The sequence below is a fragment of the Hemiscyllium ocellatum genome, chromosome 28 (assembly GCF_020745735.1).
Source record: "Hemiscyllium ocellatum isolate sHemOce1 chromosome 28, sHemOce1.pat.X.cur, whole genome shotgun sequence".
Lineage (NCBI taxonomy): Eukaryota > Metazoa > Chordata > Chondrichthyes > Orectolobiformes > Hemiscylliidae > Hemiscyllium > Hemiscyllium ocellatum.
Genome location: NC_083428.1, coordinates 6,922,070 through 6,946,424, shown reverse-complemented (window position 1 = coordinate 6,946,424; position 24,355 = coordinate 6,922,070). Strand labels below are relative to the sequence as shown.

General features: G+C 44.0%; 1 protein-coding gene across 6 annotated transcripts in view; it reads left to right on the top strand.

The window, feature by feature from the left end:
• The window catches only part of LOC132828963 (N-acetyllactosaminide beta-1,3-N-acetylglucosaminyltransferase 3-like), a 101,116-nt gene that overhangs the window by 32,047 nt on the left and 44,714 nt on the right, over nucleotides 1–24,355 (top strand). For 5 of the 6 annotated variants that reach the window (XR_009646187.1, XM_060846193.1, XM_060846195.1 and 2 more), the window contains exon 2: nucleotides 6,126–6,323. The gene's annotated coding sequence lies outside the window, so the exon portion shown is untranslated. Of the gene's footprint in view, nucleotides 1–6,125; nucleotides 6,324–21,348; nucleotides 21,373–24,355 lie in introns of those variants that run through there. The other variant, XM_060846198.1, reaches the window with a different exon arrangement.

Genomic DNA, 24,355 nt, shown 5'->3' with positions numbered 1-24,355 from the left:
TGTACTAATGGGTTCCACAAATTTACCATCCTCTGGCTGAAGAAGCTCCTCCTCATCTTAGTTTTAAAGGATTGTCTCTTCACTAAAAACATAGAACAGAACAGCACACAGGCCCTTCAGCCGTCAATGTCGTTATGGTCTTTTATCCCACTGTAAGATCAAACTAACCCACATTCCCTTCATTGTACGACCTTCCCTGCAGGCTGAGCATTTCATGCACTCACCACTCTCTTTGTAAAGAACCTACATCTCCCCTAAACTGTCCCTCAATCACCTTAAAACTACGACCCCTTATGATAGATACATCTGTCCTGGGAAAAAAATCTGTGGCTATCCATTCTATCTATGCTTCTCAACATCCCATAAACCTCCATCTCATCCTCCTTCACTCCAATGAGAAAAGCCCTCGCTCCCTCAACCTTTCTTTCTAAGACATGCCCTCCAGTCCAGGCAGCATCCTGGTAAATCTCCTCTGCACCCTCTCTAAAGCTTCCACATCCTTTCTACAATGAGGTGTCCAGAACTGAACACAATATTCCAATTGTGGTCTAACCAGGGCTGTAGAGAGCTGCAGCATTACCTCACAACTCTTAAAATTCAATCCCCCTGCTAATGAAAGCCAACACACCATATGCCTTCTTAACAACCCTTCTTAATGGGTGGCATGGTGACTTAGTGGTTAGCACTGCTATCTTACAGCGCCAGGGACCAGGGTTTGATCTCTGCCTTGGGCGACTGTCTGTGTGGAGTTTGCACATTCTCTCCGTGTCTGCGTGGGTTTCCTCAGGGTGCTCTGGTTTCCCCTCACAATCTGAAGATGTGCAGGTCAGGTGAAGTGGCCATGCTCAATTGCCCATAGTGTTAGTCAGGGATGAATATGGGATGGGGGAATGGGTCTGGGTGGGTTACTCTTCGGAGGGTCGGTGTGGACTTGGGCCAAGGGCTTGTTTTCACACTGTAGAGAATCTAATCTAGTCTAACCCTATCTCAACTCTATCCCTTGAAGGGATCTATGGATATAGACCCCAAGATCCCTTTGTTCCTCCATACTGCCACGAATCCTGCCTTTAACCCTGTATTCTCCATTCCAATTCAACCTTCCAAAGTGAATCACTTCACACTTTTCCAGGTTGAATTCCATCTGTCAGTTAGGTAAAAACAATGACTGCAGATGCTAGAAACCAGATTCTGGATCAGTGGTGCTGGAAGAGCACAGCAGTTCAGGCAGCATCCAAGGAGCAGTGAAATCGACGTTGATGAAGGGCTTTTGCCCAAAATGTCGATTTCGCTGCTCCTTGGATGCAGCCTGAACTGCTGTGCTCTTCCAGCACCACTAATCCATCTGTCAGTTAGCAGCCCAGTTCTGATTTCTGTCAATGTCCTGTTGCAACCTACAATAGCCCTCTAAACTATCCACAACTCCATCAACCTTTGCGTAATCAGCAAACTTACTAACCCACCCTTCCACTTCCTCATCCAAGTCATTTATAAAAATCACAAAGAGCAAAGGTCCTACAACAGATCCCTGTGAAATACCACTGGTCACTGAGCTCCAGGCTGAATACTTTCCATCTATTACCACCCTCTGTCTTTATATTGGTATAACACGGTACAAAGGGAATGCAGTCCTTTTTTTGAAAATCTGGATATCCTCAATGTAAGTATAGAGGAGGTTTCCCTTTTGAATGTGCCCATAATGGTACAGGAAGTGCAGGAAGCAATAAGGCATCTCCAGGGTGGCAAAGCACTGGGGTCAGGTGGATTCCCAACTGAGTTCTATAAGGAATTCATAAACCTGTTAGTGGAGCCACTTCTGGGGAAGTACAACTATTCTTACACACAGGATTGTCTGCTGCCTTCTCTTAGGGAGGCTAATATCTCCCTCATTGTAAAGAAGGGAAGGACCCTGAAGAATGTGCTTCATACAGACCAATTTCACTGTTGAATGTAGATTTCAAAATTTTATCCAAGATGCTGGCTGTGAGGTTGGAGAAGGTCCTGCCCCATATTATCAAAGAAGACCAGACAGGTTTTGTTAAGGGCCGTAGCTCCTCCAATAAGATCAGGGGAGTACTGAACGCAGTACAGGTAGGCCAGCAAAGATTGATTCCAGGGTCAGTGGGCTCCCTAGACGCAGAAAAGGCCTTTGAACAAATAGGATGGCTGTATCTGTTTTTGGTTTTGGGGGGGTTCCTTTGCCAGATGGGTAGCAGTACTGTACAATGATCCTAAGGCCACAGTCATTATAAACAGTGCTAAGTCTAAGAATTTTAACATTGGAGGAGGTAGTTGACAGAGGTGTCCTCTGTCACCGCTGTTCGTTACCTTGGCAATTGGGCCGTTAGCCGAAACAATCAGGACAGATCTTGAAATAATAGTGCCAAAGGTGTGAGTGAGGGAGCATAAGATCACCCTGTACACTGATGATGTCCTTTTATTTTCGGCCAATCCAGAGAAGTTTGTTCCTCGACTGAACCAAACAATTAATTCATATGGTGGTCGCAAGATCAATTTTACAAAATCAGAAGCCATGCCTGTAGAGGGATTAGTGAAGGACGGAATGCATTCCCGTTTAGATATTCGCCAAAAGGTTTTTTATATTTGGGAATTTTTATTACCCATTCATTCCACCAGCTGTATAAAGCTAACTATGCACACCTACTAGAGAGGATAAAACAGGATTTGCAGCGGTGGGAGTGGTTTACCGTTATTATGGTTGGGCCGAATAGCTCTGATTTAAGATGAATGTTCTTCCTCGCCTGTTATACCCCATGGGAATGCTCCCGTTGTTGTTATCCAGACAAGTGTTACGGAGTCTCAGCATAGTGCATAGGCTCCCTCTAATTAAATTCACTAAATTGCAGCTTTCACAGGCTGAGGGAGGGGTGGATCTTCCAGATTTGACGATATATAAATAAGTGCTCGGTTAACGTATGTTGGTGACTGGCTAGGGGGGAATTCGGAGTCGATTTGGCTTGATATTGAAGCCTCACAATTGAGATGTTCTTTACTTAATTTATTATTCATGGACAAGATGAAATCCATTGACCCAGCAGTGTAAAAGTCCAATTATTTTCAATACAGTAAAAGCCTGGAGGATAATGAGGCAAGATGAGGGCAATTGGTCTAAGACTTCACCATTTACCCCGTTGGTGGGAGCTCAAGGATTTAAACCTGGGGTAATGGACTCTGTTTTTAAGGCATGGGAGAATAAGGGAATCTTTTGTCTGGGAGACTTATTCGAGGCGGACGTCCTGATGTCATTTAGTCAGTCACATCAGAAATATGGATTGTCTAATAGGGACCTTTTCCGATACTTCCAGAGAGGGACTATATACAGAGGAAGACCACTCTCCTGGGCCAGTGTTACAAATCAGACGTGGAGAAAAGAATATTCCGGGGTACGGGTGCTCTTTCATCCAGTATTTTATGTCACTTACAGAAAGGTTGCGCCCTGGGGGAACATGGAAGGACTCTGTAGGATGTGGAATTCCACTTAGGAGAGGATATTTCATCGGAGATATGGGAAGACATCTGGGGGAATGTAAGGAAAATCTCAGTATGTAACAGAGCGCAGGCCATGCAATTGAAGATCATACACAGGGCTCATGGCGCCAGAGAGTCTAGCTAAGTTCAAGAGAGGAGCGTCATCTGGATGTCCCCAATGTAACATTAGTATAGACACTCTCACACACTGTTACTGGTCCTGTTGTGCAGTCCAGAGATATTGGAGTGCTAAAATAAGGGAGGTAAAGGTCATCCTGGGGATTGACATTAATGTGGATCTGGTATTGCTTCTTTTGGGGTTATCAAATTTGCCCTCTCTGGGAGAAGGAGAAAGTGAGGACTTCAGATGCTGGAAATCAGAGCTGAAAAAGTGTTGCTGGAAAAGCGCAGCAGGTCAGGCAGCATCCAAGGATGCCTGAAGAAGGGCTCATGCCCGAAATGTCGATTCTCCTGCTCCTTGGATGCTGCCTGACCTGCTGCGCTTTTCCAGCAACACATTTCCTCTCTGGGAGAACACAGGAAGAGATTGTTTAACATTTTTACCCACTGCGCGAGGAAGAATATTCTACTGAATTGGACGTAAGAAAACCCCCCCCAGGTCTTATGGGTGGCGTAGGCTGGTGATGCAGCATCTCCCCCAAGACTACCTCACAAATATGGTGCACCACAAAACGGAACAGTTTTACAAGACATGGCAGCCCTTTTTAAAATTATATTGACGCTGACTTATTTAGCAATATTAATTAGGGCTGTGGTATAGCCGTGGAAATCAGTATGGGTGCCTGTGGGGCCCCGGGAGGAGGAGACTGGGGGAAAAGAATATGGGTACTGTAGATGGTGCTCCCAGGAACGGAAGACTCAGTGGAGGTGTGACGAGTGAGATAGAATAAAGTAGTGAGATATTATTTAATTTAAGTTATTTGAATTTAGTTTAAGTTAGTATTTAATATGTCTGTAGTTTAGTTTAAGTATAAAAGTTTGTTCTGGTATAAATTGGAGGTGTAGTGGACAGCGAAGACGGTTACCTCAGATTACAACAGAATCTTGACCAGATGGGCCAATGGGCTGAGAAGTGGCAGATGGAGTTTAATTCAGATAAATGCGAGTACTGCATTTTGGGAAAGCAAATCTTAGCAGGACTTATACACCTAAATAGTAAGGTCCTAGGGAGTGTTGCTGAACAAAGAGTCCTTGGAGTGCAGGTTCATTGCTCCTTGAAAGTGGAGTTGCAGGTAGATAGGATAGTGAAGACGGTGTTTGGTATGCTTCCCTTTATTGGTCAGAGTATTGAGTACAGGAGTTGGGAGGTCATGTCGTGGCTATACAGGACATTGGTTAGGCCACTGTTTGAATATTGATGCAATTCTGGTCTCCTTCCTATCGGAAAGATATTATGAAATTTGAAAGGGTTCAGAAAAGATTTACAAGGATGTTGCCAAGGTTGGAAGACCTGAGCTACAGGGAGAGGCTGAACAGGCTGGGGCTGTTTTCCCTAGAGTGTTGGAGGCTGAGAGGTGACCTTATAGAGGTTAACAAAATTATGAGTGGCATGGATAGGGTAAATAGGCATAGTCTTTTCCCTGGGGGGGGGGGGGGGGGAGTCCAGAACTAGAGGGCATAGGTTTAGGGTGAGAGGGAAAAGATATAAAAGAGACCTAGAGGGGCAACATTTTCATGCAGAAGGTGGTACGGGTATGGAATGAGCTGCCAGAGGAAGTGGTGGAGGCTGGTACAATTGCAACATTTAAGAGGCATTTGGTGGGTATATGAATAGGAAGGGTTTGAAGGGATATGGGCCAGGTGCTGGTGGGTGGGACTAGATTGGGTTGGGATATCTGGTCGGCATGGACAGGTTGGACCGAAGGGTCTGTTTCCATGCTATGACTCTAATAGTAGGTTATTTATTAATATTGGTACTGTGTTATGACTTTTTTTCTACTGCCTTTTCTCTGTTTTAATGGTGTTTATCTTTTTTTTAGTATATAAATGTTTTGTAAAAGATTAAAATGGGTTTTCAATAAAATATTTTTATAAAAAAAAGATGGAGATCGAGAGGACACAATTTTAAAGTGTTTTGCAAACAAGTGAACATAGAGTCATAGAGATGTACAGCATGGAAACAGACCCTTCGGTCCAACCCGTCCATACCGACCAGATATCCCAACCCATTTCCCCCAAGTAGCCTGGGTTTCCAATGCGCTGCCTGGAAGCATGGGAGAGACATGTTCAGTTCATCCATTCAAGAAGGTGTTGGCTCATTATTTTAATAGAAACAAGAAGCAGCGCTGGGGAGGAAAGGCAGGAGTTTGGCATTAAGTCAAAAAGCTAATAAAGCTGGTACAAGGGGCTCTTGTGTGTAGTGGTAGTGTCCCTAACCCTGAGCCAGAGGACCTGTGATCAAATCCCACCTGCTCCAGAGGTGTGTAATAGCATCCCTGGACAGGTTGATTAGAAAATACCTCTAGGACTTGTGCAGATATGATCCTGTGAGCACTGTAACGTTTTTCTCGGCTGTGGTGCTAAAATTGCGAAAGGGCTAAGTTGGTTTTATAATGAAGCAACTTTATGCTGATGAGTTGTTGATTGCTTTTGTAAACATATGCCATTTTGTTCCTCAGAAAAACAGCTTTAATTACATTTGTGTAACCACAAGAGGAGAACGTGGAATGATGTGCAAGAGCTTGTGACAGTGTGACAAAGTCCACAATAGAATGTGACATACAAGGAAAGGAAACATTGCACAATTACTACAAGTTAAAGGCTATGTCTGGAAAATTCTGAAGAACAAAGGTACTCTTTCCTTTCAGCTTGCACAGGTGAGCAGTTTGCTGGGTGATTTTTAAAGATGAAATGCTGTTTGGTTTTTGATGCTGACTCCATTTTTAATTTCAAATATAGAAATATTGCTTATGCCTTGCTGTGAATACATCATTTTAATACAGCAAATTACAACATTCTAGGAGACAACAGAACTGTCTTAGTGGAAAAGCAAACATTACGAGAGGCAATAGATGTTAAAAACTACAACATTGTATAAGGGCAGTGCATTCCTTTAGAACCTGTTAGGAAGGAGGTGATTGCTATGGACAGTCACTGAATCTCAGAATTGTTGTGGTGTGGAAGGACACTATTAAACCCATTATGTCTAACTCTCTGACCAAACATCATCAGCCAAGAAATACTTTCCTCTGTTGTTGATAAAGAGAACCAGACCGCGTAGGTTCTGAATATTTTATTTTAGATGAAGATTTATTTCTTTATTTGTCCAATCAGTGAGGTAAGTGAATAAAAATATTGAGACACTCTGGAGTAAGTGAATAATTGATGCTAGCTGATAATTCTATTTGTTTTCCGGGGGGGGGGGGGGTTAATGAAGGGGAAAAAAAAATATTAGTTGGAGATGTATGTAAAACGTTAGAAACAGTTCCATTGTGTAACGTTTAATCAAGGAGTGACTTAGCAAATAAAAGAAGTGTTTGATAGTACAACAAATCCCTACAGAAGGAATTAATTTTATTTGGGGAATAACCTGCCTGGTTCAAAAATATGGGCCTCACTCAAGGTATTGAGAAATAAAAGAAATGAGAGGAACATTCTGCATTATTACCTGACTGCGTTGTACCTTAATCTAATGCTCACTGGCTTAGCCAGGAACAGGGGGAATTTTAGAAATTCCATTGTCTAAGATTATTTTCGAAAGTTTAATTGGAAAGTGGGAGTTAAAGAGAATGAGTTAAAGAGAATCTTCTTTAATATAAACTCAACAGACGGATTCTGAATTGAGACAGATGTCTCAAAAAGTCTACTCAGAAATTGGATCAGAGCCAATATCTTTGTGTAATTATTTTAAAAGACAAAATGTTAATGAGGAAGGGGAAACAATATCAAACAGTAGTGAGTGATGCATGGGCAGTGGGTCCATCAAAGTGATAGTTCCATTTGAGTATTGCAACAACATTTTGAGACTATCTCTGCACACTAAACTAAAATATTTATATTGGCTAGGATTATGTAAAGACTTTTCTAGACGTGTAAGGTGATCAGTAACCGCAGAATTACACTCCAACACAATCTGTAACCTCACAGCTTGACATATCTCCTCTCAACCATTTACCATTGAGTTGAAAATTCAGTGCTGGTTCTATAAAGAGTGCAGGGGTCTTGCCTGCAAATATTGAGGTGGCAAGCTGGTGAGGCTACCTAGTTTCAGAATTACTTGCACGCCAAACAGTGGAAGCAACAATGCAATGAGCTGAGGGATCCCACACTTGTTGGATCAGATCTCAGCTCTGTACACCTGCGACATCCAATTGTGAACAGTGATGGACAATCAAAAAACTCACTGGGAGGGAAGAGTTCACAAATATCCCTATTCTCAATTGCAGGGGAGTCCTGCACATCAATGCAAAATTTGAGGGATTTGCATCAAGTCTGAAGCAGGTTTTCCTTGGCTTTCTCCAGTAGTCCCCAGCTTCACAGATGTCCGTCTTCAACTAATCTGATACCAGAAAATGAGTGAAGACTTTGGATTTAGGAAAGGCTAAAGGCCCTGACAACATTCCAGCAATAGTACTGAAGACTTGTGCTCCAGAACTTGTTCCTCCCCCCCCACCCCACCAAACTGTTCCAGTATAATGTGAACACTGGCATTTACCCCAAAACTTGGAAAATTGCCCAAGTTTGAGCTGTCCATGAGAAACAGGACAAATATGCAAGTGCCTACTCTCATTCATCAGCAACATCATCGAAGGGCTTGTTGGAGTGCTATCGGGTAGTGCTGGCAGAGGTGTAACCTGCTCACTGACACTCAGCTTGGGTTCTGCCAGGGCCACTCAGCCTTGTTTAAAACATGGACAAATGAGCTGGATTGCAGAGGTAGGTGAGAGTGACAGCCCTTGACATCAAGACAGTATTTTACTAAGTATCCAGGAGCAAAACTGGAGTCAACTGAAATCATGTGGAAAACCCTCCCCTGGTTGGAATTTGTTTGTGGTGTTATGGTATTGGAGATGAGTCATCTCAGCTCCAGGTCACCTCTGCAGGACTTTCTCAGGGTAATGTCTCTAGGCCCAACCATCTTCAGCAGCTTCTTCAATGAACGCCCCTTCATCATAAGGTCAGAAGTGGAGATGTTCAGCACCATTTGTGACTCCTCAGACACTGAAGCAACTCACAGGGCAGAGGCTTTTTAAAGAGATTGAAAACATGTTGTCTTGATTAGCTGTCTGATTAGTCTTTCTTCAATGACTCAGATACATCCATTAACCAGGTAATGAGAAAAACTCAGTAATGCTCTTCCTTTTATGTCTTCCCTTCCTGTTCATAACTCAGGCTTCACTTCTATTAAAGGTCTAGATGATACTAATGGCTTGATCGAATGTTGAATGACACAGGCCTTTTGGCCTATCATACCCATACCAACTACTCACCTATTGTTTATTCATTCACAAGATGTGGGTGTCGCTGGCTGGAGCAGCATTTATTGCCCATCCCTAATTGCCCAGAGGGCAGTTAAGAGTCAGCTACATTGCTGTGGGTCTGATGTCACATGTAGGCCAGGCCAGGTGAAGACAGCAGATTTCTTTCTCTCAGGTGTGAAAAGGATGGGATTTTGGTTGACTTGCTTTTCATTTCTGATTTTTATTGGATTCCAATTTCATCATCTGGCATGGTGGGATTTGAACACATGTTCCCAGAGCATTAATCTGGGGTTGATGAATCCATTAGCATTACAGCTAGTCTAATACTTCCTTTACCTCAATCCCCTGCTTATTCCTGTAATGCTGTAAATCCTCTCTCTTCAGGTGCTATCCAATTCCTTTTTTTGAATGTCAAGACTGAATCTGCTTCCACCACAATTTTAAATAGTTTATTCCTTCACCAAAGGTGACTTGTTAGTTGTCAATTGACTGAACTGGCCAAATCCTGAAGGACGTACTTGTGGATGTAAGTTTGCTCACTGAGCTGGAATGTTAATTTCAGACGTTTCGTCACCATGCTAGGTAACATAATCTCTGATGAAGCTCTCGTGGAATGGCCCACTTTTTACTTATGTGTTTAGGTTTCCTTGGGTTGGTGATGTCATTTCCTGTGGTGATGTTATTTCCTGTCTTTTTTCTCTTGAATGGGATCCAAGTCAATGTATTTGTTGAGAGTTCTGGATGGAATGCCATGCTTCTAGGAATTCTCGTGTGTGTCTCTGTTTGGCTTATCCTAGGATGGATGTGTTGTCCCAATTGAAGTGGTGTCCTTCCTCATCTGTATGTGAGGATACTAGTGAGAGAGGGTCATGTCTTTTTGTGGCTAGATGGTGTTCATGGTGGCTAGTTTTCTGCCTGTTTGTCCAATGTAGTGTTTGTTGTAGTTCTTGCACGGTATTTTGTAAATGACATTAGTTTTGTTTGTTGTTTGTATAGGGTCTTTCAAGTTCATTAGCTGCTGTTTTAATGTGTTTATGAGTTTGTGAGTGTTACGACACGGTGGTAAACCCTCCTGTTAAATTTAAAACCAGCAACACAGAAAAGATTTATCCTATGCAGTAAAAATTGAGTGGCCTAGAACTATTTAAAGTAACAATTAATAACTTTATTTCTTAAAGTATAACAGAGAATAATTAACGAACCATGCTTTACCATTTCTTCCCCTAACCTATCTGTTACCTTCCCTTCTATAATACTAGTCCGATAAAACTCCCAATTAAGATTTACAAAATCACAGTTCTTATCTCAAAACCAGGCAGCTTTTGTTTTTCTATTTGGATATTCCTGTGTCTTCTTTTCATCTTCTTAGGAATTTCTGCATCACAGGTTATTGATCGAAAAGGTACATTTTTAGGAGAACTATTTTTTGGGCAGTCTGTTTACAGGCTGGGCTTGGCAGTTCTCCTCTCAACTGTTCAATTTTCCCTGGTCTTACACCCACAGGCATTGGATTGTGTCATTGGCTTTTAAGATTTTCAATATACTCAATTCAAACTAGATTGGAGTTTGGTATTTTTTTGGGTATAATTTAAACTGATTGGCCGAATTTGAATTTGTTTTGGTCTCCAGGCAATGATCTAATGGAGTTGTTTGACCCAGTGTTACATTGTTGCCTTTTTGAGAACACTTGGTGCTGTGTCCGTTCATTCTGCTGCTTTTAACGCTCTTGAAATACACCCACATCTTCATAACAGTGGGCTACCATGATGCCAAGGGGTCTGAGTAGTCTAGCAGTCATTTCTGAGATGCCTTTGATGTAGGAGAGAGTGGCTAGGGTTTCTGGACGCATTTTGTCTGCTTGCTTGGGTTTGTTGCTAAGAAATCGACAGACTGTGTTCATTGGGTACCCGCTCTTTTTGAATGCACCGTATAGGTGATTTTCCTCTGCTCTGTTTAGTTCCTCTGTGCTGCAGTGTGTGGTGGCTCATTGAAATAATGTTCTATTGCTGCTTTGTTTGTGGGTGTTGAGATAATTGCTTCTGTAGTTCAGTTTTTGGTCCATTATTTGTTGTTTCCCGATAGAGAAGGGGAATGGGAGTTTCTGGTTGTTTATGTGAATTTTATGCCAGTAAGGGTATTGTTGATGGTCTTGAAGGTGGTCCCATTTGCCAGCACTTAGAGTCATAGAGTCATCGAGATGTACAACGGAAACAGATCCTTCGGTCCAACTCGTCCATGCCAACCAGATATCCCAACCCAATTTAGTCCCAACTTGCCAGCACCCGGCCCATATCCCTCCAAACCAGACAGTCCTACACACAGACTCCTCCACACACTAACTCTTACAGACCCACTTGAGAATGTAACTTTAAAAGAGTTCTGTAATTTATATATGAGAGAACGGAAACCAACATGTTCATTCTAAAAGATGAGAGACTTAACAAACAATCCAGGTCTTTTATCAATATATAATTTCAGTTACATCATACTGTAAATGTTTGTTATAGATTCTGTGTCTTACGATCTTATATTCCACAGCCACCTGATGAAGGAGCAGCGCTCCGAAAACTAAAGCTTCCAAATAAACCTGTTGGACTATAACCTGGTGTTGTGTGATTTTTAACATTGTCCACCCCAATCCAACGCCAACATCTCCAAGTCATAAAGCATGGCCATCCAGACGTAATTCATCATCATGCCGTGAAACCTGGGTGTTATGTGGCATTATTAGCCATTCTAAATTGGATAGGTTCCGATCTATCTGTTCAAGACGGAACATCCATGCAGAGCAGTGGGCCATGGCCAGCGCAGAATTGTATTCAACCACAATCTGTAGCCTCATTGTCTGGCATAGCTCCCACACCACCATTACCATCAAACCAAGGAACCAACTCTGATTCAATGATTGGTGCAGGAGGGCATGTCAGGAACAACACTGGGGATCCTGAGAAATGAGGTGTCAGCCTGGTGAAGCTACCAAACAGTCAAACAGTGGAAGCAGCGAGTGATAGAGTCATAGAATCATCGAGATGTACAGCACAGAAACAGACCCTTCGGTCCAACCCACCCATCCTTGCCTGATATCCCAACCCAATCTAGTCCCATTTGCAGCACCCAGCCCATATCCCTCTAAACCCATCCTATTCATATACCCATCCAGGTACCTTTTAAATGCTGTAATTGTATCAGCCTCTACCACTTCCTCTGGCAACTCATTCCATACACACACCACCCTGTTCATGAAAATGTTGCCCCTTAGGTCCCTTTTATATCTTTCCCCTAAACCTATGCCCTCTAGTTCTGGACTCCCCATTCCAGGGAAAAGACTTTGTAGTTAAGCCAGCTCACTTGGAGCCCAGCTGCCACACCCAGTTGTGAATGATGGTGAATGAACCACTTACCAATGAGTGCTGTTTCCAGTGACGTATCCATCCTGAATGATGGGGGAGTCTGGCACAACAGTGCTCCCAAAGATCAGAGAGGGTGTTGGCATGGAGCAGGGGTGCTGTTGGTACGAGCAATAAGATGAGGACAGAGAAGCTGGCATTGTTCTCCTTAGAGATGGAAGACTGAGGTGAGATTTGATGAAGGTTTCCCAGATTGTGACAGGGTTATATTGTTAGAGAAGGAAAACACAGTTCTCATTGCCTGATAGTGTAAGGGTTTGAGGACACAGGTGTCTGGCTCCTGTCAATAATGAGAGTGGACTGTCCCTTTGCTCAGTGAGTAGGGATGACTAGGATTCATTGCCAGTGAGTTTGGTGCAGATATAAATGATCAATGGTTTTGAAAGGAAATTGGAAAGGACAATGGGATAGCATGGGCGGCACGGTGGTACAGTGGTTAGCACTGCTGCCTCACAGCGATAGGGACCTGCGTTCAATTCCCAACTCAGGCGACTGACTGTGTGGAGTTTGCACACTCTCCCACACTCTGCATGGGTTTCCTCCAGGTGCTCCGGTTTCCTCCCACAGTCCAAAGATGTGCAGGTTAGGTGAACTGGCCATGCTAAATTGCCCATAGTGTAAAGTAAAGGGGTAAATGTAGGGGAATGGGTGGGTTGCGCTTCGGCGGGTCGGTGTGGACTTGTTGGGCCGAAGGGCCTGTTTCCACACTGTAAGTAATCTAATCTGATCTAATCTAGCACTGGACGATTGCTTCATACAGAGCCAGCACAGATCTCTTGGGCTGAATAGCCTCCCTCAGTGTTACAAATATCTCTGTCTCTCTTTGTGCTGAGTATAACTCCAGTAAGTGAATGGTTTTTACTCCTTGCAATTTGCAGTTTTGTTCGGGGATTGTTCGATGTAACACTGTCTCGGATGTTGCCTTGAAATCAAGGGTGCTTACTCTCAGCTGCTCGGCCCAAGGCAGTATCGATGTGAGGAGCCAGGTGGCTCTAGCTGAAGCATGGTTGGTCATCAGTGAGATAGTATTGGAAAGTATCACTTAATGGATCTCTACTTCCTGGGAGTGGAGGGCGAATTTAGCAAGCAGCCTTTGCAAAGTGTCTTTTTTGACTGTTCCCCTTCCCTCCACACGCACACTTGCACACACGATAACTTGAAAGGAGCGACGTGACTGCTTGGGTTATGTTTGAGTTGCTGCGTGAGCATGCTACTGTGAGGGAGCTCAGTCCTGGTGATGTCTCCTTCATTTTGCTGCTGATTGATATTTGTCTCATACTTTGTGATTAGGAGGTACCTGGACATATCTACACAATGTCAGATAGATGCCAGTTGTTATAATTATATTTGAATAGATTGACTGGGCCACATCGAAAAGTAGAAAGTGAGCACTGCCGATGCTGGAGGTCAGAGTCGGAGAGTGTGGCACTGGAAAGGTGCAGCAGGTCAGGGAGCATCCGAGGAGCAGGAGAATCAATGTTTTGGGCATAAGCCCTTCATCAGGAATGACTGATGGAAGGGCTCATTCCTGATGAAGGGCTTATGCCCGAAACGTCAATTCTCCTGCTCCTCGGATGCTGCCTGACCTGCTGTGCTTTTCCAGAAGCACAATCTTCAACTCTGGGGCATATCTAAATCTGAAGCACACCAGCCTTTAGTGCCACAGCTAGATGCTGTCAGGGTGTGTCAGGTTTACAGTGTCCAGTGCCTCCAACCCTTTCTCGATATGACATGGGTAAAATTGGCTTGCCTGAAGACTGGTGTCTGTGATGCTGAGGACTTCAGGAGGGGGCTAAAATGGGTCTGTCACTTGGCACATCTGTCTGAAGAAAGCTGCAAATGTTCCAGCCTTTCTTAGAAACACAGAATCCCAACAGCAGGCCATTCAGCCCATCGAGTCCACACTGGCCCACCGAAGAACATCCCACCCAAACCTTTCCCCTCTACCCAAACGCCACAACGCTGTATTTCCCCTGGCCAGTTCACCACCCAACCTGCACATCTGTGTAATGTATAGAAGAAGCCACTCCCAATTCCCCAGCTGCTAATCCTGTGGGAGAGCTTCTCAAAGGGGAGAAAGGGGCCTGAGGAGATGTTCAAAGTGATAAATGGGAGGAGGAAACGGCCTTAGTGCAGATCTACCAGCAGGGAGGGGGTGAGGGGGGGAGGGGGGTGGGTTACGACAATTTGTCATTGCTGCTGTAATGAAGTGTTGAGGGGCAGAAAAAAGGGTCATTGAAGTAGAGCTGCTTGAATGGAGGCACAGAGCTGCCATGATGTGTACCTTGTGATTGACCGTTCGGCCAGTGGTCTGCACTGTGGGTCAGCTGACCCTCTGCTCTCTTACCTGTTCCAATCTCCAAGGCAATGCGAACCACACTGTGGCTGCTGGCTGCTTTTGAACGTTACACAGCCTTGGCCAATCAGGCGTTAGCCATTGCCACGAACCAGGCGTGAACTTAAGAGTTGAACTATTAATGCAGTAATTAACGCAGGTGTAGCAAAGTGGAGTCAGGATGTGACAATTACCCGAGTATCTAAAACCTGACCCTGAACGGAACCTCTAGTCCTGGGTTTCAACATTGTATCCAGCTTCAGGGATGATACAAGTAAATTATTATCCAATAGTTTTCACAAATAAGTTGGAGTTCTACATTCTCATTTGCTCCTTGATTAAACAGCAGTCTGATTGTCATTCTTTCAGAAATATTTACTCATGAAAGCTCAAATAACTCACGGTCATAGGTACCTCCCACATGGTTAATAAACTACATCTGACCTTGTACCTACTCAACAATGCATCATATTGTATGGACAAACCACAGAGGTGTAGAGACCTTTGTCCCTTTGTGCTTTATGTTGCAAACACCAACATTCCTTCTGGAACATTCCACTCATTGGCTAGTGGGAAATCCTGATGGACAATGAAAAAACAAACCAAAAACACTCGCTGATCATTTACTGGAGGAAGCATGCAAAACACACATTTCTGTCGTGTCCGTTAAAATCTCGCAGTATCTCAGGATGTTTTACAACAAACAATGCAATTTTGTAGTATAGACTCACAGCAATTTATTTCTGTGCATCACCCTTAATGTTCACAACAGCATTGGACTCCAAATTGTGACACTGAGCCGCATAAATCATATGACCAAAAGTTTAGTTAAAGAGATACCGTTTAAAGAGTTTCTTAATAAAGGAGACATGGTACTCAATTTACACGCAGCAAGCTCCCACTAACAAAGGCATGACCATGGCCAAACGATCAGTTCTTTGTGAAGGTTGATGAATAACCTTTGCCCGGGACGCTGAGGTACAAAGGTGTACAGCTCAGAAACAGACCCTTTGGTCCAACTTGTCCACGCTGACCAGATACTCTCCATTAGCCTAGTCCGTTTGCCAGCATTTGGCCCATATCCCTCTAAACCTTTCCTATTCATGTAACCATCCAGTTGCCTTTTCCCTTCTGCAAAATTGTCGCTATGGAATTGCTAACGTTCACTTTCGGGGCCTCAACTCGACAGGTTATTCAAAAACTGTCCTATCTGCAATGCACTCCCTCATGGTCTATCTAAGTTTCACACGGTCTTTCTAATGTGCCAAGACCATAGTCTAAGATTGGGATTAGCAAGTGTGAGTTAGGTGCTCTGGTCTAGTCATATCAGGATGGCTATGTTGGAGTTCTGTGAGTATATGTGAAGCAGGGATCTTTTGGCAGAAGACTGACTATTTGGAATCTTCCTTCACATCATTTATGCATGACACTGCAACAAGGCCTTTATTCTTGGGATATTAGTACTCGGTTGAGGACTGTCTTTCCTTGAAGGGTTTAGAATCTTTGCATTTCTCTATAGCAGAGAGCTGTGGTTGCTTTGTCATTGAATATAGTTAAAGCTGAGAAAAAAACAATAATAATAGGGTTGAGTATGTGCAGGATACGTGCACTTAACCTGATGAAGGAGCAGTGCTCTGAAAGCTTGTGATTTTAAATAAACCTGTTGGACTATAAACTGGTGTCATGTGACTCCTTAATATGCAGGATGGTGTAACGCTGACATCAACAGTCACTTGCTATCAAGACTGTAAGAAGAAAAAAATGGAAGAATTGTCCAAGCAACTTGTGACAAAGTTGTGGGATGGCACAGTGGCTTAGTAGTTCGCACTGTTACCTTGCAGATCTGGGTTCATTTCCAGCCTCTGGCGACTGTCTGTGTGGAGGTTGCACATTCTCCCAGTAGGCCAAAGTGAGGACTGCAGATGCTGGAAATCAGAGTCTAGATTAGAGTGGTGCTGGAAACACACAGTAGGCCAGGCAACATCCGATGAGTCCTGATGAAGGGCTTTTGCCCGAAACGTCAATTTTCCTGTATCTCAGATGCTGCCTGACCTGCTGTGCTTTTCCAGCATCACTCTAATCTAGGCCCACATTCTCCCAGTGGGTTTCCACCTGAATCTCTAGTTTCCTCCCACAATCCAAAGATGTGCAGGTTAGGTGGACTGGCTATACTAAATTTCCCAGAGTGATCGGGGATGTGCAGGCTAGGTGGATTAGCTGTGGGAAATGCAGAGTTGTGGGTCTGGGTGGGATGATACTTGGAGGATCAGTGTGGACTTGATGGGCCAAATGGCCTTCTTCCACACTGTAGGGATTTTATGACATAACATGCTAATTATTATGACAGGAACAGTCTAGGTACAGAGAACAAGCCCAAAGAATGCAGTGCAGAGAACCAAGGCCCATAAAGCTTGGTGAGCCTATAAAGCGAGGGTGCAGAGGGATCTGGGTGTCCTTGGGCATGAACTGCAGAAAAGTGGAATGCAGGTACAGCCGGAAATAATGAAGGTCAATGGGATTTTATCATTTATTGCTATAGGAATGGAATATAAAATTAGAGAGGTGTTTCTGCAACAGTACTAGGCATTCATGAGACCGCATCTGAGGCTTGTGGACAGTGTTGGTGCCCCCACTTGAGGAGGGATGTAGCTGTATTGGAGGCAGTTCAGAGGAGGGTCACTCGATTGATTCCATACAGTAAAGAGAGGAGATCTAATTGAGGTGGATAAGGTGCTAAAGGGGATTGACAAAGTAGACATAAAAAAGATGTTTTTTTTCTTGTGGGGGAATGAGAGATCGTAGTTTTACAATAAGGGTTGGCAGATTTAAAACAGAGATGCAGAGAAATTACTTCTCTCAAAAGTTCATGAATCTGTGGAATTCACTCCTCCAGAGTCCTGGGACATTGAATGAATTTAAGGAGGAGATAAGATTTTTAATTAGTAACGTGATAAAGGGAACACCAGCAGGAAAGTGAAGTTGAGGCTGAGATGAGATCACCCATGATCATATTAAATGGCAGGACAGGTTGGAGGGACTGAATGGCCTACTCCTGCTCCTGGTTCTTACGTGGCAGAATCCAGGAGGATAGAACAATGCAGAATGAAGTCATGGAAATCATGAAGTCTGTGTGAAAAGCAATTTCAGAACAAATCAGTATTTTTGGAATCTCAGGGAATCGAGGGAGAAGGGAAACGGGTGGCAAAGTAGAGTTGAAGCCAAGATGAGATCAGCTGTGATTGCATTGAACAGGGGAACCAGCTTGGCTTTTTGGGAGGACAGACGAGGCAAAGCAAGGCATGATGAAGGGCTGGACCCAAGGAGTACAGAGGATCAGAGGATCTTGGTCCCCACAAATCTCTGAAGGCAGTAGGGCAGGTCAATAAAATGGTCCTGAAGGCCTCTGGGATACTTGCCTTGATTAGTAGTGGCATTAAATAAAAAAGCCAAGAGGTTATGATGGAGCTGAATATAACATTAATTGGTCCACAGCTAGCATAGTCTCAAAATGTGTGGCACAGCAGGTCAGGCAGCATCTGAGGAGCAGGAGAGTCGACATTTTGGGCATAAGCCCTTCCTCAGGAATATGGAGCTGTCTGGAGTGGTCTGTATATCAGAAAGGATATAACTGCATTAGAGAGGGTGCAGAGGAGATTCGCAAGGAGGGTGCCTGGGCTGATGAGATTCAGCTCTGAAGAGACACTACATAGGCTTGGTTTTTTTTCCCTTGGAGCAGAAAATGCGAAGGTGGGGGGGCCGTTTCTGTTTGAAGTTATAAGGGGCGCAGATAGGAAGAACCTTCTTCCCTTAGTGAAAGGAGCATTAACCGGGGAACATTGATTTAAAGTAGAAGGCAGCAAGTTGAGAGGGGATTTGAAGAAATTTTCTATCAGCCAGAGGGTGGTGGGAATCTGGTATTCACTGTCTGTAAGGGTGGGAGAGGCAGAAAACCGCATCACATTGAAGATGCATTTAGATTTGCACTTGAAACATTCGACAGTACAAGGCAATGGGACAGATAGATGCTGGAGTAGATGGATGTTTGATGGCAAGGGGTAGGCATGAGGGGGAGAAAAGGTTGCCAAATTTCCATGACCTCTCAGGGTACAATCCACATCCTGTCATGGAGATTCCAATGCTGGCAGATGTAAATTGATAAGATGTCCAAATCAGATTCAATTTGGATGATGTTACTTTAACCAATTCTTACAATGATCCAGCTGCAATAGATCTTGGCAGCTGACTCTACTTCAGTGGCTTCTGCTGTTTTTCAGAAAAGTCTAAGAGATAGTCATTTCCAGTTTAGAGGTGTTTCTTCCACTGATCCGACATAATTTACTAGAAAACGCAGCAACTACCATTCAGAGGCTGTTACTAGGCAACCCTCAGTCCCTTTTACCATTTTGCTTCACAACTAAAGTCATAAAACTCAATCTTAATTGTCTTAAAAGACTTTGCTTCTGCAAAGTCACTGACCTTTTGCAAACAACATGTAGTGAAAGTTTTATTTTTTTTGACTAAAAGGACCTAATTTAACCAGGCTGTCTTGAGTTAAAGTTAGTAAATGCTAAAGTGCAAAGTGAAAGCTCAGTGCAGATGCAGACGATTGTGAAATGTTTATCTATGCAGTGAAAGAACATAGCTGTTAAATTGGATAGCATTTGATTAAATCACTCAGAAATGCTGAATTGTGCAGATTAACCGAAAGGAAATGCAAAGCTTCCTGCTCAACTGTGGATTTTGATCAATGACTTGCTTCCAGGAATCTGTGAAAGAAAGAGACTTTCCACTCTTTCCCTTTTTACCTGTAAATACAGAATATTGAATAGATGTTACCTTCACAGCAGCCCCCCCCCCCGCATAGCACTAGCATGCCAAATGTGCCATTTCCAATCTCTTTTTTAATTTATTCATCCACAGGATGTGGGTGTCGCTGGCTAGGTCAGCACTGAGAGTCATAGAATGTACAGCACGGAAACAGACCTTTTGGTCCCACTTGTCTATGCTGACCTGAATTCCTAATCTAATCTAGTCCCATTTGCCAGCAGCCGGCCCATATCCCTCTAAAACCTTCCTATTCATATACCCATCCAGATGCCTTTTGAATGTTGTTATTGTACCAGCCTCCTCTGGCAGCCTATTCCATATACGCATCACCCTCTGTGTGAAAACGTTGCCCCTTAGGTCTCTTTTATATCTTTCCCCTCTCACACTAAATCTATGCCCTCTACTTCTGGACTCCCCCACCCCAGGGAAAATACTTTGTCTATTTATCCTACCCATGCCCCTCATAATTTTATAAACCTCTATAAGATCACCCCTCAGCCTCCGACGCTCCAGGGAAAACAGCCCCAGCCTGTTCAGCCTCTTCCTGTAGCTCAAATTCTCCAACTCTGGCAACATCCTTGTAAATCTTTTCTGAACCCTTTCAAGTTTCACAACAACCCTAATTGCCCCGAGGAAGGGAGTTAAGAGTCAGCCACATCACTGTGGGTCTGGAGTCACATGTCAGCCAGGCCAGGTAAGGATGGCAGCTTCCCTCCTTAAAGGGACATTAGTGAACAAGATGGGCTTTCATTGACAATTAATGACAGTTGCATGGTCGCTATCAGACTCTCAATCCCAGATTTTTACTGAATTCAAATTCCACCATCTGCTGTGACAGGATTGGAACCTGGGTCCCCAGAACGTTACCTGGGTCTCTGGATTAATAGTCCAGTGATAATGCCACTGCAGCATCACCTGCCCTACTCCTGTTCCTTTGCTGTTGACTGGGTCAAAATAATAAACCACATGGACACAGTTGTTTAAGAAGGTAATTTATCGCCACCTTAGCAATTAGCTGATAAGTAATAAATGTTGGCCTAGCCAGTGACACGGCACGGTGGCACAGTGGTTAGCATCGCTGCCTCACAGCACCTGAGACCTGGGTTCAATTCCTGACTCAGGCGACTGTCTGTGTGGAGTTTACATGTTCTCCCCGTGTCTGCGTGGGTTTCCTCCGGGTGCTCCGGTTTCCTCCCACAGTCCAAAGATGTGCGGGTCAGGTGAATTGGCCATGCTAAATTGCCCGTAGTGTTAGGTAAGGGGTAAATGTAGGGGTATGGGTGGGTTGCGCTTTGGCGGGTCGGTGTGGACTTGTTGGGCCGAAGGGCCTGTTTCCACACTGTAAGTAATCTAATCAGTGAACAAATAAAATTAGCAGTATGTCCAGAGGTTAGTATCACATGAGATGAAGTTATCGACAGCTGAGGGAAAATTAGAATTGAGAAGTATTCCCAAGCAGGAAGTAGATAGATTTGATGACAGGAATTAGTGTGTGGTTGGAACACAGTTATCTGATGAAGGAAATAGTGCTTCCAAATAAACTTGTAGGACTTTAACCTGGTGTTGTGTGATTTTTAACTTGAAACATCAGGATTAATTATTGATTTTGACATGATTTCCTTCACTGTTAGACTGTCATCACAATCCTTTTAAGGATCATGTTGTACTGTACATGTCTGTAACTCCATGTTGTGTCATGGGGAAAATCACCAGGCTCTGAGTCAGAGTCAGGGTTCAATGACAGAGTTTATTGCACAAGGAAATACCAGAGCTCCAGGGGAAGAGAGAGACACCAACAGCACAGTGGTCAGCTGCGAGTCTTCTCTCCACCCGGCACACATGTCAAGATACTTTTATACATTTTGTAATATAATAGGTCAGTGATGAGGTTATTGTCTTTGTACCATAGTTTATTTATTGTAAACATTGCAGAATCGTTGATAGTTTTGGTGCAGTCATTGTCAGTTCCAGCGCAGCCTTTGTTATTTTAACTATGGTCATTGTCGGTTTCAGTGCAGCCTTTGTCAGTTTCAATGTCTGTGCGGAAATCCATTGATGTAGTAATAGGCACTAATCGTTCTTCAAAGTTTGTGAGAAGATTTGTAGCTCGCGTGCTCATTGATGTGGTCTGTTCACCGAGCTGGGAATTTGTGTTGCAGACGTTTCGTCCCCTGTCTGGGTGACATCCTCAGTGCTTGGGAGCCTCCTGTGAAGCTTTTTTGTGATGTTTCCTCCGGCATTTATAGTGGTTTGTTTCTGCCGCTTCCGGTTGTCAGTTCCAGCTGTCCGCTGCAGTGGTCGGTATATTGGGTCCAGGTCGATGTGCTTATTGATTGAATCTGTGGATGAGTGCCATGCCTCTAGGAATTCCCTGGCTGTTCTATGTTTGGCTTGTCCTATAATAGTAGTGTTGTCCCAGTCGAATTCATGTTGCTTGTCATCTGTGTGTGTGGCTACTAAGGATAACTGGTTGTATTGTTTCGTGGCAAGTTGGTGTTCATGGATGCGGATCGTTAGCTGTCTTCCTGTTTGTCCTATGTAGTGTTTTGTGCAGTCCTTGCATGGGATTTTGTACACTACATTGGTTTTGCTCATGCTGGGTATCGGGTCCTTCGTCCTGGTGAGTTGTTGTCTGAGAGTGGCTGTTGGTTTGTGTGCTGTTATGAGTCCGAGTGGTCGCAGTAGTCTGGCTGTCAGTTTGGAAATGCTCCTGATGTATGGTAGTGTGGTTGGTCCTTTGGGTTGCGGCATGTTCTCATTCTGTTGTCTTTCTCTTAGGCATCTGTTGATGAAATTGCGCGGGTATCCGTTTTTGGCGAATACATTGTATAGGTGTTTGTCTTTCTGTTTTTGCAGTTCTGCTGTACTGCAGTGTGTTGTGGCCTTTTTGAACTGTGTCTTGATGCAACTTCTTTTGTGTGTGTTGGGGTGGTTGCTTTCATAGTTCAGGACTTGATCTGTGTGTGTGGCTTTCCTGTGTACCTCTGTGGTGAATTCTCCGTTCGGTGTTCTCTGTACCATCACGTCTAGGGATGGGAGTTGGTTGTCCTTTTCTTCCTCTCGAGTGAATCGGATTCCTGTGGGTGTGGCGTTGATGATCCGGTGTGTGTTCTCTATTTCTGTGTTTTTAATGATTACAAAGGTGTCATCCACATATCTGACCCAGAGTTTGGGTTGAATTTGCGGTAAGACTGTTTGTTCTAACCTTTGCATTGCCACTTCTGTTATGAGTCCAGAGATGGGTGAGCCCATGGGTGTGCCGTTGATTTGTTCATATATTTGGTTGTTGAATGTGAAGTGTGTTGTGAGGCACAGGTCCAGTAGTTTGAGTATGTTGTCTTTGTTGATAGGTTCAATGTCCTGTTGTCTGTTCTTATGTCCAGCAGGTTGGCTATTGTTTCTCTGGCTAGGGTTTTGTCGATAGAGATGAACAGTGCCTTTACATTGAATGAGACCATAGTTTCTTCCTTGTCTATGTGTATATTTCTGATGATGTCCAAGAATTCCTGTGTTGACTGTATAGAGTGTCTGGATCTGCTGATCAGGTGTTTCAGTTTCTGCTGTAGTTCTTTAGCCAGTTTGTGTGATGGTGTCCCTGGTAGTGGGATGTCTGGTTTGTGCACTTTAGGTAGTCCATAGAACTGACCACTGCAACGGACAGTTGGAACTGACAACCGGAAGCGGCAGAGCCAAACTACTATAAATGCTGGAAGAAACATCACAGAAGTGCTTCACAGGAGGCTCCCAAGCACTGATACAGGGGACGAAACATCTACAACACAAATTCCCAGCTCGGCGAACAGAACCACAACAACTAATCACTCTTCCTGAGAAGGACGATTACTATAGCCCTGACTATTAGCACTCTGTATTGAGTCCGTATCAAACTGTTTGCATTTCTACCAAAGGTGTTGGCTGAACCCAGACTCTTTGCCGGGCAGTATACGCTACTCGTGTATATTCTATCCCCCACCCACCTTAAACTAATCAACTGGGTTGTGAGTGCATTGTGCTGGCGTTCTGGTGGCCCCAGCCAATGTCTGTGTTTGCTCTCTGTCTCTCTCCATATTGTGGTCCGGCGGCCATCTTGTGTGTCCATGTGCCTAGTGTCACCCTGCCCCATGCTGTCTCCCATTTCACTCCTCCCTTTGTGGTCAAGGAGGTCACTTCAGAGATCTCCCACAGACCACCCAATTTATATGTAGATGTAGGTCATCTCTACAACCTCCTCCTCCTGAGGGGTATCATGGAGTGCTAACTTCATTGGGGGCTCTTCCTTGGAGACACTCGCTAATGGTACAGTTTCCATCAGTGGTGTGGAGCTTTAAACACCTGAGACCCACACAGAATGCCAGTATGAGTGCAATGAGGAGAATTATCGCATGTGCCAAATAGGGTCCCCAATATTTACCTAGCAACCAATTTAGCCAGCTGTCTGTAATTGTGACTCCCTGTCGAAAATTATCTAGCTGGTCTCAGATATTCTTGATGGCTTCGGTAACCTGGGTGATACCATTGTCACCAATAATTGTACACAATCCCCCTTGTTGTGCTAATTGATAATCCACTGCATAACGTGTTTGCTGTGCTTAGAGTCTGAGTTCAGCCGGGTCTGTGTTAATTGCTTCCTGAGATTTTGAGGTAGTATTGCCTAAGATAGTCAGGCCACAGATGAGGTAATTTTGGTTTTTAGCACTGACAACCCCTGCAGTGTCCTCAAAGATAGAGATCCCAGAAATCCATATCCCAATGATGACCTCAAAGTGGTGAGGACCTGTCAGTCAGCACAGAACTCCGGACTGATGGAGCGGGCCACTATCCTTCTCCGAATATGTCCCCCGCTGGGGCATGGTACAGTA